Source organism: Impatiens glandulifera, chromosome 1, assembly GCF_907164915.1.
Source record: "Impatiens glandulifera chromosome 1, dImpGla2.1, whole genome shotgun sequence".
NCBI lineage: Eukaryota > Viridiplantae > Streptophyta > Magnoliopsida > Ericales > Balsaminaceae > Impatiens > Impatiens glandulifera.
Genome location: NC_061862.1, coordinates 4,686,652 through 4,701,202, shown reverse-complemented (window position 1 = coordinate 4,701,202; position 14,551 = coordinate 4,686,652).

The following is a 14,551-nucleotide window of genomic DNA, read 5'->3' as shown; positions in this document are numbered from 1 at the left end:
AGCATCTTTTTCATCATAGAGCGCCCATATCTGCTTCGCCTTGAAGCATTGCTCAGCCCTATCATTGTCAAAATTGTGAAAATCAGAGATAGGAACCTTCATGCGCATTGATGCCCTCCTCCTCACCACTGATTGAAGTCCAACTGTGCCAGAAATTGCGGCAGTACTAGGCTTTTTAGACACCACCACCTCTCCTACTGATTTTCCTGCTGCTGCTTCTTTCTGAGGTAAATTTGCTAGGTTTTTCTTCAGTGCAGCTACTTCAGCATCAGCTTTCCTTATCTCTGACAACTTCTTTCTTAATTCAGACAATGCCCTATTAATTAATAACTTTTTTGAGTCAAAAATTGACATTGATGGTCCCATATCTGATAGATTATTTAAGACATTTCTACGCATGTGTCATCAAGACTCTTTCTCCTTGAGGGCTTGCCCAGTTTGGAAGGCTCGTGAAGAGATCTCGTGTTTTTATAGCCATTCCCTATAGGGTGTGCCTCGAGAGGGATGGTTATATTTGTATCAACAACCTCCACTGAAGATCCAGAATACGATTTCCGCTTAGATTTAGATACAGCGACTCCATTTGTGGTTGGGATATTTGTAATAGTCCCAAGTTGATTTGCATAGCAGTTTTCAGGAGCAGGAAAATGTTGACAATCAAGAAAAGGATACGAGCCATCTGGAGGTCCTATCCCTTCGTTAATTGCCATGAAAACACCACGACAATTCTTGCAGGATAGTTTTTTTTTCACGTACTTCAGGAGATACTTATACCGAACGTTACAAGTTGTGCATTTTGTCCAAAAGGAATCACCCCTTTCATAGAAAAAAAAGACTTAATTAATTGTCATCAACAAAGAAAATATTTAGAATAATTTCATTAAAAGAAAGAAATGATTTAGAATAAGGCCTTGTATGTTTATGGGTTATTTGGATAACCAATTGACAGGGCCACTCGGGGTACCCTAGGCCGACCTTGTTTGGGAGTATCGTAAGAAAATATATGATAAATGAAAGACAACAAAAAAAAAGATAAACCAAAATAGGGGCAAAACCCTTTGACCTTGTATTTCTCCAGATATCGTACAAGGTTCGTTCACTTAGGTCGGACAATATATTACATGCTTCCGAGAGAAGGTTAAATGCCCCCATCTGCCCCAACAGTTTTGTTGCAATAAGGGTTAAGCAGACGATACATCTCCGTAAACTGTCTGATGAGCCTAGCCATAACGACATATGGTTTTAGACCAAAAATTGCATAGAAATCAGTTTCCCCTTTGAATTTTGTCTCAGATGCAGCATAAACATCAAATGTAGCTTTCATTTCTTTTATACCCTCCAAGCTTGGACAAAGAATTTGAGCTCTCAAAGCATAGCTACTTGCACCATTGTAGTCTTTCTCAACAAATCTTTTCTCAGCCTCCTCCCTCTCTGTCCTGCGAACCGACACAATTTTCCTACACCGGAGTGAGTTTCAGCTTCTTTTTTCCTTCATTTGTTTCTCAATTCATGTCAAAATGCAATTCTTGAACCAATTGCGAGCTTCAGCTACATATAGGCGATTGATTTGATTTAGATTGAAATTCATGAAACTTTGATATAGAAAGACGTGATACTTATATATCTAATTAGTTTTCATCGAACTACTGTAGGTTTATTAGCTTAGTTTTGCGTATCTGATGTGGCCTCAGTGTGCAATTCGGATGTTTCATTTTATTTCAAAAGTTTTAATCTGAGTATTTACAATTTTGTGGATGCTAATCTGAGTATTGGATTTACAATTTTGTGGTTCTTGTTTGATCTATGGAAATTAACGAAGAGGTGGCTCCCAGGGCGAAAGAGGAGGAGGTTCACATGACAGAAGGGGAGGCGGCTAGACTAGGGCGGAAAAGGAGGAGGCTCCTATGGCTGTAGAGGAGGCTCTTATGGCGGAAGAGGAGGCTGCTAGGGAGGTAGAGGTGGCACCTATGGCGGAAGAGGAGGCTGCTAGGGAGGAAAAGGAGGAGGCTCCTATGGTTGTAGAGGAGGCTGCTAGGGAGGTAGAGGTGGCACCTATGGCGGAAGAAGAGGCTGCTAGGGAGGAAAAGGAGGAGGCTCCTATGGCTGTAGAGGTGGCTCCTATGGCGGAAGAGGAGGCTTCTAGGGAGGTAGAGGTAGCACCTATGGCGGAAGAGGAGTCTCCTACAGAAATTAAGGAAATTAAGGAAGAGGTGGCTACCAGGGCGATAGAGAAAGAGGCTACAATGGAAGTAGAGGAGGAGGTTTGCAGGGCAGAAAGGGAGGAGGCTCCTATGGCGGTAAAGGAGGTTCGTAGGACAAAAAGGGAGGAGGTTGAGAAAAGATTTGTTGAAAAAGACTACAATGGCGCAAGTAACTATGATTTGAGAGCTCAAATTCTTTGTCCAAGTTTGGAGGGTATAAAAGAAATGAAAGCTACATTTGATGTGTATGTTGCATCTGAGACAACATTCAAAGGGGAAACTGAATTCTATGCAATTTTTATTCTAAAACTATTTGCTGTTAAGGCTAGGCTCATCGAACAGTATACGGAGATGTGTTGTCTACTTAACCCTTATTGGGACAAAACTGTTGGAACAGATGGGGGCATTTAAGCCTCTATCGGACGCATGGAATATATTGTCTGATCTCAGTGAACGAACCGAGAAGGAGGAGAAGGAGAGGTGGTGGTTTCTAAGCAGCCTAGCACTGCCACAATTTCTGGCACAATGGAGCTTCAATCAGTGGTGAGGAGGAGGAGGACATCAATGCGACATGACGGTTCCTACATGACGGTTCCTGACTCTGATTTTCACAACTTTGACAATGAAAGGTCTGAGAAATGCTTCAAGGCAAAGCAGATATGGGCAATCTACGACGAAGAAGATGGTATGCCACGTCTGTACTGTCTGATTCGTCAAGTGATTTCAGTCTCACCTTTTAAAATTGCAATCAATTACATGAACTCTAAAACTGTTTCGGAGTTTGGGTCGGTGAATTGGATAGAATCTGGCTTTACGAAATTTTGTGGAAATTTTAGGACATCAAACATTGATGTGGTTGAAGAAGTGAACATCTTTTCTCATGTACTGTGCAGAGAAAAAACAACAAGGGAGGATGCCTTAGAATTTATCCTAGGAGCGGAGATAAGGGTTCCATATGTAGGGTTTTGAAGAAGGAAATGTTGTGATTCTCACATTGTGTTCCTTGTTGGCGAATTAGAGGTGTAGAGAAGACTGATGATCTGCCAGAATGATGTTGGGATCTTGACCCAGCTGCAACCCAAGATGGCCTTATTCTTCAAAAGCAGCAAGAAGAAGAAGTGAACTGTTTGTTTTTTCTTATGATTGTTCCTGAGTGTACTTGAGAGATTTACAGATGGATAACCAAAACTATTATAGGTTGGTTGTTTCTTTATTTGAAAACTGTTGATTATTTGATGTTTTGAGATCAAAGTTTGAAATTAAGCTGCTCTTGAATTATCAATAACCATACCCGGTCCAGGATCTGACTTTCTTCTTGCTGGATTGATTGTCTTATTTTGTTATAAAATAAATAAATAAAATATTTAAATTATAATTTATTAATAATTTTTTGGGATAAAGAAATTTGAGTAGATGGTGATTTTAGAAAATAGATACAGACTCAGTGTTTAAAACATACTAAAAAAATATGTGTTTAATGTCGACCAATTTTTCGGTGACCGATAATAACGTAATATTATTACATCACAATATGATGGGCAACTCAAAGTCAAATATGATCTCTCAATTGTGGTTGTCTTAGTACAAGATTACACTAAAAAAAATAAGATTTAAAAAAAAATGCTCTTTTCAACTTCAAAAAGAATTAAAATAAGTGTTTATGAACTAACGTAGTATTACACAAATCAAATATGTTATTCTTAAGTTGCAAATTTTATAATTTATGTTGTCACTCTTTTATAGATATATTTATAAATAGAAGTATTTTGTTTCAACTTTCAATATATATTATTGAAAAATATTATTAATATTATAATACATATTACAACATTATTTGCATTGCAGATTTTATTTATGATATTGTATTTTATAATTTATTTTATAATAATCATTATAAATATGCTTATTTTTTAAAGTGTCCGGATTGCCGAGTCAAGAGCTATGGTTAATTTGAATATTTATTTGAGAGTAAACGGATACTTGGGTCGGATTCTGGGTGGACTCGCACATAAACTTAAAACGGTTAAAATAAAATTAAAAATGTTATTTGTATGTTTTGAATGCAACCTAACCAAATAAGTAAGATTCAACACTAGATTTGATGAACACGAGACATTTTAACAATAAAAGTTCAAATTTTTAACTAACTAATCTATATATATATAATGATGCTTAATTTTTAAAGTGTCTGGATTGCTGGGTCGAGAGCTATGGTTAATTTGGATGATTATTTGAGATTAAATGGATACTTGGGTCGGATTGTCGATTGACCCGCCCATAAACTTAAAACGGTTAAAAATAGAATTAAAAATGTTATTTGTATGTTTCGAACTTGTAACCTAACAAAACAAGTACAACCTTTTAACCAACTAAGCTAACAACACTTTATATTTAAGATTTAACACCAAATTTGATGAACGCGAGAGATTTTAACAATAAAAGTTCAAATTTTTAACTAACTAATATATAAATATATATATAATGATGCTTAATTTTTAAAGTGTCCGGATTGCCAGGTCGAGAGCTGTGGTTAATTTGGATATTAATGTAAGAGTAAATTGATATTTGGGTTGGATTGTGGGTTGACCCGTTCAAAAAACTTGAAACGGTTAAAAATAAAATTAAAAATTCTATAGTAATGGTTCGAACTTGCAACCTAACAAAACAAGTACAATTTTTTAATCAAATAGGCTAATAACACTTTATATTTTAAATTCAACACCAAATTTGATGAACGCGGTAGTTCATCAATAGTTTTTAATCAGTCATAATTCTCTTTTGACTCTGCGCTACAGATTTAAATATTATTAGTGAGCAATAATGGAAGAGTTTCATCATATTTATAGAGATAAGGGACATAATTCATATGGATATTGTAAGTCTCGTTTGGGGTATTTTAATGATAGTCTTTACATTTTTTCTTTCACTCGTAGTATGAGTAAGAAGTGGACTCTAGAGGTGGAACTAAATGAGTTGAAGAATCAAACTGTATCAATTGTTTTCAGATCGTTCTGCAATGTGAGAGTAAATGGATACTTGAGTCGAATTGTGGGTTAACCCGCCCTTAAATTTAAAACGGTTAAAAATAAAATGAAAAATGCTATCACATTTTTACCGTAATAACTTTTTCACGGGTTTTTATATTATTACTCGTGCAAATTCACAGGATAAATGCTAGTTTGCTTAATAATGACTTATTTATTAATGACTTGTTTAATATTAATTTATTTATTTTTTCTAACAAAAATTGTATTAACATTTATGTTGATAAAAATATTTTTTAAAAATTTTTAAAATTATTATTTCAACATGATTTCATTAATTTATAAATTAAATTTTCTTTTTATATTTTACTGATTTAATTATCCATATATTCTACAACAATTTTACAATAGTTTCATATATCTTAATAATAAATATAGTAATTTCAAATGTACATATTTTATAATACATAACAATTATATATTTTAAATATTCACAATTAATTTACAAATTTATCTTGCAAGACCACTTGCAATTAATATGTATTTTTTTAAAATAATTTATACATTTAATTTACTTGCTATATATTTTTTCATATATATAAAATTTATATCTTAAATTTATATATAAAATAACATGATTTGAAATAACTTTACAATGTATATTTAAGTTTTTTTTTTCAATTAGTTTATTAATAGTATTTGTTCAGTAATAGAAAATATGTATTTTTTAAATTTAGATTAATGGATGATTTCTCGGGATATAATCAGGTCCTGATGGCGCCTGAAAACAAGGAGAAAACTACTTTCATCACAGAGGTCGGTATCTTTTGAAATCGAGTGATGCCCTTTGGACTGAAGAATAATGGAGCTACGTATCAGAAAGCAATCATAAGTCACAACTATTCTCCACGACATAATCCACAAGAAAGTCAAGGTCTACGTTGATGATATCATCGTCAAATCAAAGAATTGAGCTGAACATATCACGAACATGGAGAAATTCCTTTACAGGATTTGGAAATATCATCTCTGTTTAAATCAAATGAAGTGCACCTTCAGTGTCACTACTAGTAAGATGATAATATTTCTGATTACTCAAAAAAGAATAGAAGTCGACTTTAGCAAGATTGCGGCCTTCACAGCCATGACATCACCCCGAAATGAGCGAGAGGTTCAAAGATTTTTGGATAAAATTCAAAATATTAGTCGCTACATTAGTAAACTCACTTACACTTGCGATCATCTCTTCAAGCATCTTAAGAAGGGTCAAAAGTTGTCTGGAGTGATACTCATTAACATGTCCTCGAGAAGGTGAAGGCATATTTGCAATCCCTTCCTATCCTCATGTCTTTGAGGCCAGGAGTTTCTTTAATTCTTCACTTCACTATCACTAAGTTATTTCCATAAAACCTACCCGGCTAGAATGATAATAATATGAAAATAAATAAATAAAATATACGCAGTTTACGGTCGTTAGGTCCCTTCATCGACCGAATAACTCAATAGCGGTGGTATTTCTCCCTGTCGTTATTGCCATTCGCATGCAAACTATTTTGAGTTACCCGGGGCTGTACATAGACCCTCCCTTGAAGGTGTCGATGCCTCTATTAATATAAGTAACATTCGTCATAATGACTATAACATAAGTTTATTAAATATCAAATACGAGTCATATACCTTGTTTGAAAGTACGAGTTATAACCACTCTCATAGTAATAACTTCAATCCAATTTAAATAGTTCTTAGTGAAAATCAAATGTTTAAAATAAAACTCTTTTTATTGGAGCTATACTAATAAATCATTTTAATAGTTTGTTATTAACATTTGATAAAATAATATACTTAAAAGTATCAAATTCTTGAAAATATTATTGAATTATCCTATTCTTTAAATAAAAGAAGAAGAAAAACCATTAGCCTCAATAATGACAAAAAAGTGTGTTGTCCCACATTGTCAGATGAAGTGAAAACAGGGATTCAATATTATTATAAGAGGGGAGTTGGTGATTAAAGGAAATTACTAAGCCAAGCATTGAACACAAAGAAGCAGACGATACATCTCCGTAAACTATCTGACAAGCCTAGCCGCAGATTGGTTTTATACCAAAAAGGGAAACTGATTTCTATGCAATTTTTGGTCTAAAACCATCTTCCGGTATGGCTAGGCTCATCAGACAGTTTATGGAGATGTATCGTCTGATCAACCCTTATTGCAACAAAACTGTTGGGGGCAGATGGGGCATTTATTCTCTCGTAAGCATGGAATACATTATCCAAGCTAAGTGATCGAACCTCATACGATAATCAGGAGAAATACTAGGTATGTGCATTTGCATTCTCAGTTTTGCCAAGCAAATCTTTGTTTTGATAATGACAATTATTCTAAGTCTTATTATAATTCTTTGTTTGGTTAGTCACAATGAGACCTTTTGTGATACAAGGTTAAAGGATTTTACCCTATTTTGGTCTATCTTTTTTTTGTTGTCTTTCATTTATCATATATTTTCTTACCGATACTCCCAAATAAGGTCGGCCTAGGGTACCCCGAGTGACCATGTCAATTGGTTAACCAAATAACCCATAAACATACAAGGCCTTATTCTAAATAATTTCTTTATTTTAATGAAATTATTCTAAATATTTGCTTTGTTGATGACAATTCTTTTTATCTATGAAAGGGGTGATTCCTTTTGACAAAATGCACCGCTTGTAACGTTCAGTATGAGTATCTCCTATCTCCTGAAGTACGTGGACAAAAAACTATCCTGCAAGAATTGTCGTGGTGTTTTCATGGCAATTAACGAAGGGATAGGACCTCCAGATGGCTCGTATCCTTTTCGTGATTGTCAACATTTTCCTGCTCCTGAAAACGGTTATGCAGATCAACTTGGGACTATTACAAATATCCCAACCATGCACAAATGGAGTCGTTGTATCTAAATCTAAGCAGAAATCGTATTCTGAATCTTCAGTGGAGGTTGTTGATACAAATATAACCATCCCTCCCGAGGCACACCCTTTAGGGAATGGAAATAAAAGCACGAGATCTCTTCACGAGCCTTCCAAACTGGGCAAGCCCTCAAGGAGAAAGAGTCTGGATGACACAGGCGTAGAAACGCCTTCAAATAATCTATCAGATATGGGACCATCAGTGTCAATTTTTGACTCAGAAAAGTTATTAATTAATAGGGCATTGTCTGAATTAAGAAAGAAGTTGCCAGAGATAAGGAAAGCTGACGCTGAAGTACCTGCACTGAAGAAAACCTAGCAAATTTACCTCAGAAAGCAGCAGCAGCAGAATCATCAGGAGGAGAGGTGGTGGTGTCTAACAAACCTAGTACACAAGACGATTCCTAACTCTGATTTTCACAATTTCAGCACAGTTGGGCTTCAATCAGTGGTGAGGAGGAGGGCATCAGTGCACAAGACGATTCCTAACTCTGATTTTCACAATTTTGACAATGATAGGTCTGAGCAATGTTTTAAGGAGAAGCAGATATGGGCGATCTACGAAGAAGAAGAAAGCTGAAGCGGGAAACTTAAAGTGATATCATAACTTACACCCCACCCCCCAATAGTAGATTATAAACTGTTTTTTTTTTCTTATGATTTTTCCTTATTGTGTACTTGAGAGATTTATAGATGGATGGCCAAAACTTTTATAGGTTGGTTGTTTCTTTGTCTGAAAACTGTTGTTTCTTTATTGTTGCTGGTGTTTTTAATTTTGACATGTGAGAATTATTTTACATGTCAAATTAAATTTGACTGGGTAGATAGAAAATGAAAATATGAATGAATTTATATTTTATAATTGAAATATATATTTCTTTAGTTTTCAAATGAGATCTCATTTGATCTTCAGCTTTCTAATATAGTGTTGGGATTCTTTGAAACAAGAAATGAATGAGATCAAGTTTTGTCACTAGCTTGATTGGGTGAGCTTGTATATAATGGTGCAACCTCTTCTCTACCCAGGCTAGTGCCCAACAAACCTTCTCCACAAAAGAGTAATTTAACTCATAATCGGTGGTCATCATTTTTCTGATGAATGGCGCAACCTCTTCGTTACCTAGGCTAGTGCCCAATAGACCTTCTCCACAGAAGAGTCATTTAACTCATAATCGGTCATCATTTTGCTGATGTAGTAGATTGCCACCTCTTCTTTGATTTCATTCTCCTAGACTAGAATGCTCCCCATGGATGACTTAGTGATAGTGAAGTGAAGAATCAAAGAAACTCCTGGCCTTAAAGACATGAGGATAGGAAGGGATTACAAATACGCCTTCACCTTCTCGAGGACATGTTAATGAGTATCACTCCAAACAACTTTTGACCCTTCTTAAGATGCTTGAAGATTGCCACCTCTTCTTTGATTTCATTCTCCTAGACTAGAATGCTCCCCATGGATGACTTAGTGATAGTGAAGTGAAGAATCAAAGAAACTCCTGGCCTTAAAGACATGAGGATAGGAAGGGATTACAAATACGCCTTCACCTTCTCGAGGACATGTTAATGAGTATCACTCCAAACAACTTTTGACCCTTCTTAAGATGCTTGAAGAGATGATCGCAAGTGTAAGTGAGATTACTAATGTAGCGACTAATATATTGAATTTTGTCCAAAAATCTTCGAACCTCTCGCTCATTTTGGGGTGATGTCATGGCTGTGAAGGCCGCAATTTTGCTAGAGTCGACTTCTATTCCTCTTTGAGTAATCAGAAATATTATCATCTTACCAGTAGTGACACCGAAGGTGCACTTCATTTGATTTAAACAGAGATGGTATTTCCAAATCCTCTAATGGAATTTCTCCAAGTTCGTGATATATTCAGCTCGATTCTTGGATTTGACAATGATATCATCAATGTAGACCTTGACTTTCTTGTGGATTATGTCGTGGAGAATAGTTGTGAATTATGGTTGCTTTCTGATACGTAGCTCCATTGTTCTTCAGTCCAAAGGGCATCACTTGATTGCAAAAGACACCATTGCTCCATAATTCTCACATGTCAAAATCAAAAACATCATCAACAACAATGAAACAACCTATAATAGTTTTGGCCATCCATTTGTAATCACTCAAGTACACAGTCAGGAACAAACAATCATAAGAAACAACAAACAGTTCATAATCTTTTCAATTGGGGGATGGAATGTAAGTTAAGATATCACTTTATGTTTCCCAGCTTCAGCTTCTTCTTGTTCTTGCTGCTGTTGAAGGATCCAGATCCCAACAGCATTCTGGCAGATCATCAGTCCTTTCTCCACCTCTAATTCGCCAACAAGGAACACGATGTGAGAATCTCAACATTTCCTTATCTAGGTTCCTCCCATACACAGTCCTGTAACCATCTACTTTCACCTGTGGACTCATGCACTCCATCTTCTTCATCATAATCCATCATAACTTCCACCATCTCATATTAATGCCTAACTTCAGAGGGGGTCTCCCTGTTCCATTCCGATGACCAGTTCTTATATATGGCCCATATATCTCCGCCCCTAGGATATATTCTAAGGCATCCTCCCCGTTTTATTTTTTCTCTGCACAATACATGAGAAAAGATGTCCACTTCTTCAACCACATCAATGTTTGTTGTCCTAAAATTTCCACAAGATTTCGTAAAGCCAGATACTATCCAATTCACTGATCCGAACTCCGCATCAGTTTTGGAGTTCATGTAACTGATTGCAACTTTAAACGGTGAGACTGAAATCACTTGGAGGTAGAGGTGGCACCTATGGCGGAAGAGGAGGCTGCTAGGGAGGTAGAGGTGGCACCTATGGCGGAAGAGGGGACTCCTACAGAAATTAAGGAAATTAAGGAAGAGGTGGCTACCAGGGTGATAGAGGAAGAGGCTACAATGGCGGTCGAAAAGATTTGTTGAGAAAGACTACAATGGCGCAAGTAGCTATGCTTTGAGAGCTCAAATTCTTTATCCAAGCTTTGAGGGTATAAAAGAAATGAAAACTACATTTGATGTGTATGTTGCCTCTAAGACAAAATTCAAAGGGGAAATTGATTTCTATGGTTAAGGCTAGGCTCATCAAACAGTATAAGGAGATGTGTTGTGTACTTAACTCTTATTACAACAAAACAGTTGGGGCAGATAGGGCATTTAAGCTTCTATCGGAAGTATGGAATATATTGTCCATGCTCAGTGAACGAACCGAGAAGGAGAAGAAGGAGGAGAAGGAGAGGTGGTGGTTTCTAACTAGCCTAGTACTGCCACAATTTCTGGCACAGTGGAGCTTCAATCAGTGGTGAGGAGGAGGATATTAATGCGACATGACGGTTCCTGACTCTGATTTTCACAACTTTGACAATGAAAGGTCTGAGGAATGCTTCAAGGCAAAGCAGATATGGGCAATTTACGACGAAGAAGATGGTATGCCACGGCTGTACTGTCTGATTCGTCAAGTGAATTCAGTCTCACCTTTTAAAATTGCAATCAGTTACATGAACTCTAAAACTGTTTCAGAGTTTGGGTCGGTGAATTGGATAGAATCTGGCTTTACGAAATCTTGTGAAAATTTTAGGACATCAAACATTGATGTGGTTGAAGAAGTGAACATCTTTTATCATGTACTGAGCAGAGAAAAAACAACACGGGGAGGATGCCTTAGAATTTATCTTAGGAGCGAAATTGAAAACGGTAATTGTAATATTCCTTCCATAAGCTTCTAAGGCCTACCTACCTTCTGATACTTCCTATGATCAGGACCCGCCCGGACATTGTGTTTTAAATTAAGTCTCAAACTCAGAAACAAATATTCCTCACATTCTCTATTCTATCTTCCACAATAAGGGTTAAAAAATAGATGATTCATTCTCCTGCAAGATTCAACCAGAACTGTTGTAAAGAATCATCCTTTACTCTTTTTCAATGCTAGGACAAAAGGATATTACATAATTCTGGGCCATGTTTGATGAAAGGTTATTTGGAAATAATACAAATATTTCCCACAATGAATTAATTCATTCAAATAATCAACCAAATACTTTATTTTTATAATATTTTAAACATTTAACCCAAATGACATAAGTTAAGAAGGTTTGAAAGACATCCTTATAATCACCTCCGGAAATAGGGTCTTCCCCATTCGAATCTTCATTCTCAAAACCCCATGTTGCAAAATCTTCAATTCCAGTATCATCCAACTCAGCAATATCATTAATGTTGTAAGTTTCATGAAATTCTTCATTTACACTATCAACTGAAGTAAACATAATGGGTGACCTTTGACTACTTTCAACAAATAGATTCACTATGTGCTTGAGTGAGGGAGAAATCTCCTCCGACATGCCTATGGAATTCACCATCCTGTCAATGCAATCTATATGGATCATAACAAGAAAATTTTCACAAAGAGATGTAAGAGTAAAGGATAACAACACACTGTAATTGTTAGAAAACCAATATCCAGTCAAGTTTGTCCTTTATACTAAACAACTTATATTCATTTTATATTTCATTTCAGGCCCTATAAAATGAGAATAGATCTCTAGGTTATAGGAAAGAAATGAATAGTGTGGATACTCTCCTCCCTACAAAGTTCCCTTTTATATTTCTTATTGAAACAAAGTCATAATCACCATGAAATCAAAACCAACATACCTTTGGCGAAAGAATGATCAATACTATCAAATTTCTTCACATTGAGGGACTCAAATGACAATTCAAGTGTTGATGAAGGCGATACCTGCAAATGCATTCACCCTTAGTTTTGAAATCATCATTTTGTAAAACAATTATTATTATTGAATACTAACCTTCTAGTCTGACTCTTTCTTAGAATTATTGGAGAATAAGATTAGGAGAAGTTATTGGAGAAAACCTACAGCCACATGGATAAATGATTGTATCGTTAACTAATGTGGGCATTTTAAAACTATTCGTTCAAAATATAATCCTTCTGTTAAACAATCTACCTTGATATAAACCCTGATAACATTATATGGAAAAACATAATCTACGTGCGACAACAACTGTCCATCTGATCCAACAGACACAAGTTATATTTATCCATTGGTTAAAAACTAACTTTTTTAACAATACTATGTAACCCCAGTTATGTTATAGGCATTTCCATTAATATAATATAAGCATAATGACAAAACATAATCTACTAATGGTGTGACAACAACTGTCCATCTGATCCAATAGACACAAGTTATATTTATCCATTGGTTAAAAACTAACTTTTTTAACAATACTATGTAACCCCAGTTATGTTATAGGCCTTTCCATTGATATAATATAAGCACCAGTGGTAGAATAGTTTCCAAACATTCCATTCACTTTAGTGACTAATACTCATTTTCTGTACCCTGTATAAAACTGATTTTATAAGTTTATACATATCAAACAAAAAAATACTCAATAAAGACAAGAAAGTACATTGACAAGTGATAGAAATTTAAAGGAATCCAATTAGGAACAACCAAAGAAGCCTTGATCGGGCATAACAATTGGGGAATTCATAACACCCTTCCTAATAAAACCTATATTAAATGTCACCATAAACAGGTAAAATTACAAGGAATTCATCCACCTCTTCCTTTCTTGAGATGATTCTCAATACCACTATACCAGCAAATACCAAATTCATATATATCCAAATTCGTCAAACATGTGCATACAACAAAAAATAAATCATTTCTTGTAGAGACGAACAATGTTAGGAGATCCTCGAAAAAGATATGTATTCTTAGACGCTAATCTAATACCATGACATCTTTTGTTTGCTGTCTGATTATAAACAACCTCTGTCTCAGTTTAATTGAAAGACAGATATACTATTTTGTATGATTTATAAGGCAAATACAGAATCCAAACACACGATAATGGACATTGCTTCAGCCCTAATTTGTTGGGATTCAAATTAGTTCAAGTTGTATCCATGTAGCTAAATCAGAATTATGTGACCACTTTCATCATCACACTTTTATGCAGGCACGAATATTATTACACAAACAAAAAAATCAAGGGAAAACATATTATGACTTGGGAAATTAAAGGTTGCGAGCTAATCATCTGGATTTTATACAAACTATATACATGTGAGTGCGCTAGTAAGTTGTAATTTGTATGGAGAGTACAACACCTCACTCATAAAGATGGTTCAACTAAATAAGTTGAATGTATACTCTAATTCATCCTTAAAACAAAAAAGTATAACCATTTCTCACTCATAAAGATGGTTTAATCATCTAGTGCAGCGATAACAACCTAGCATCAAAATTCAACTAAAAATAACTGAGAAATCTAAAACACTACAACAAGGGGAAAATCTATGAGCCAGACATGAAAAATAAAACCAGTGACCTAAATAAATTGCATATAAACCTCATTGCATCCTTAAA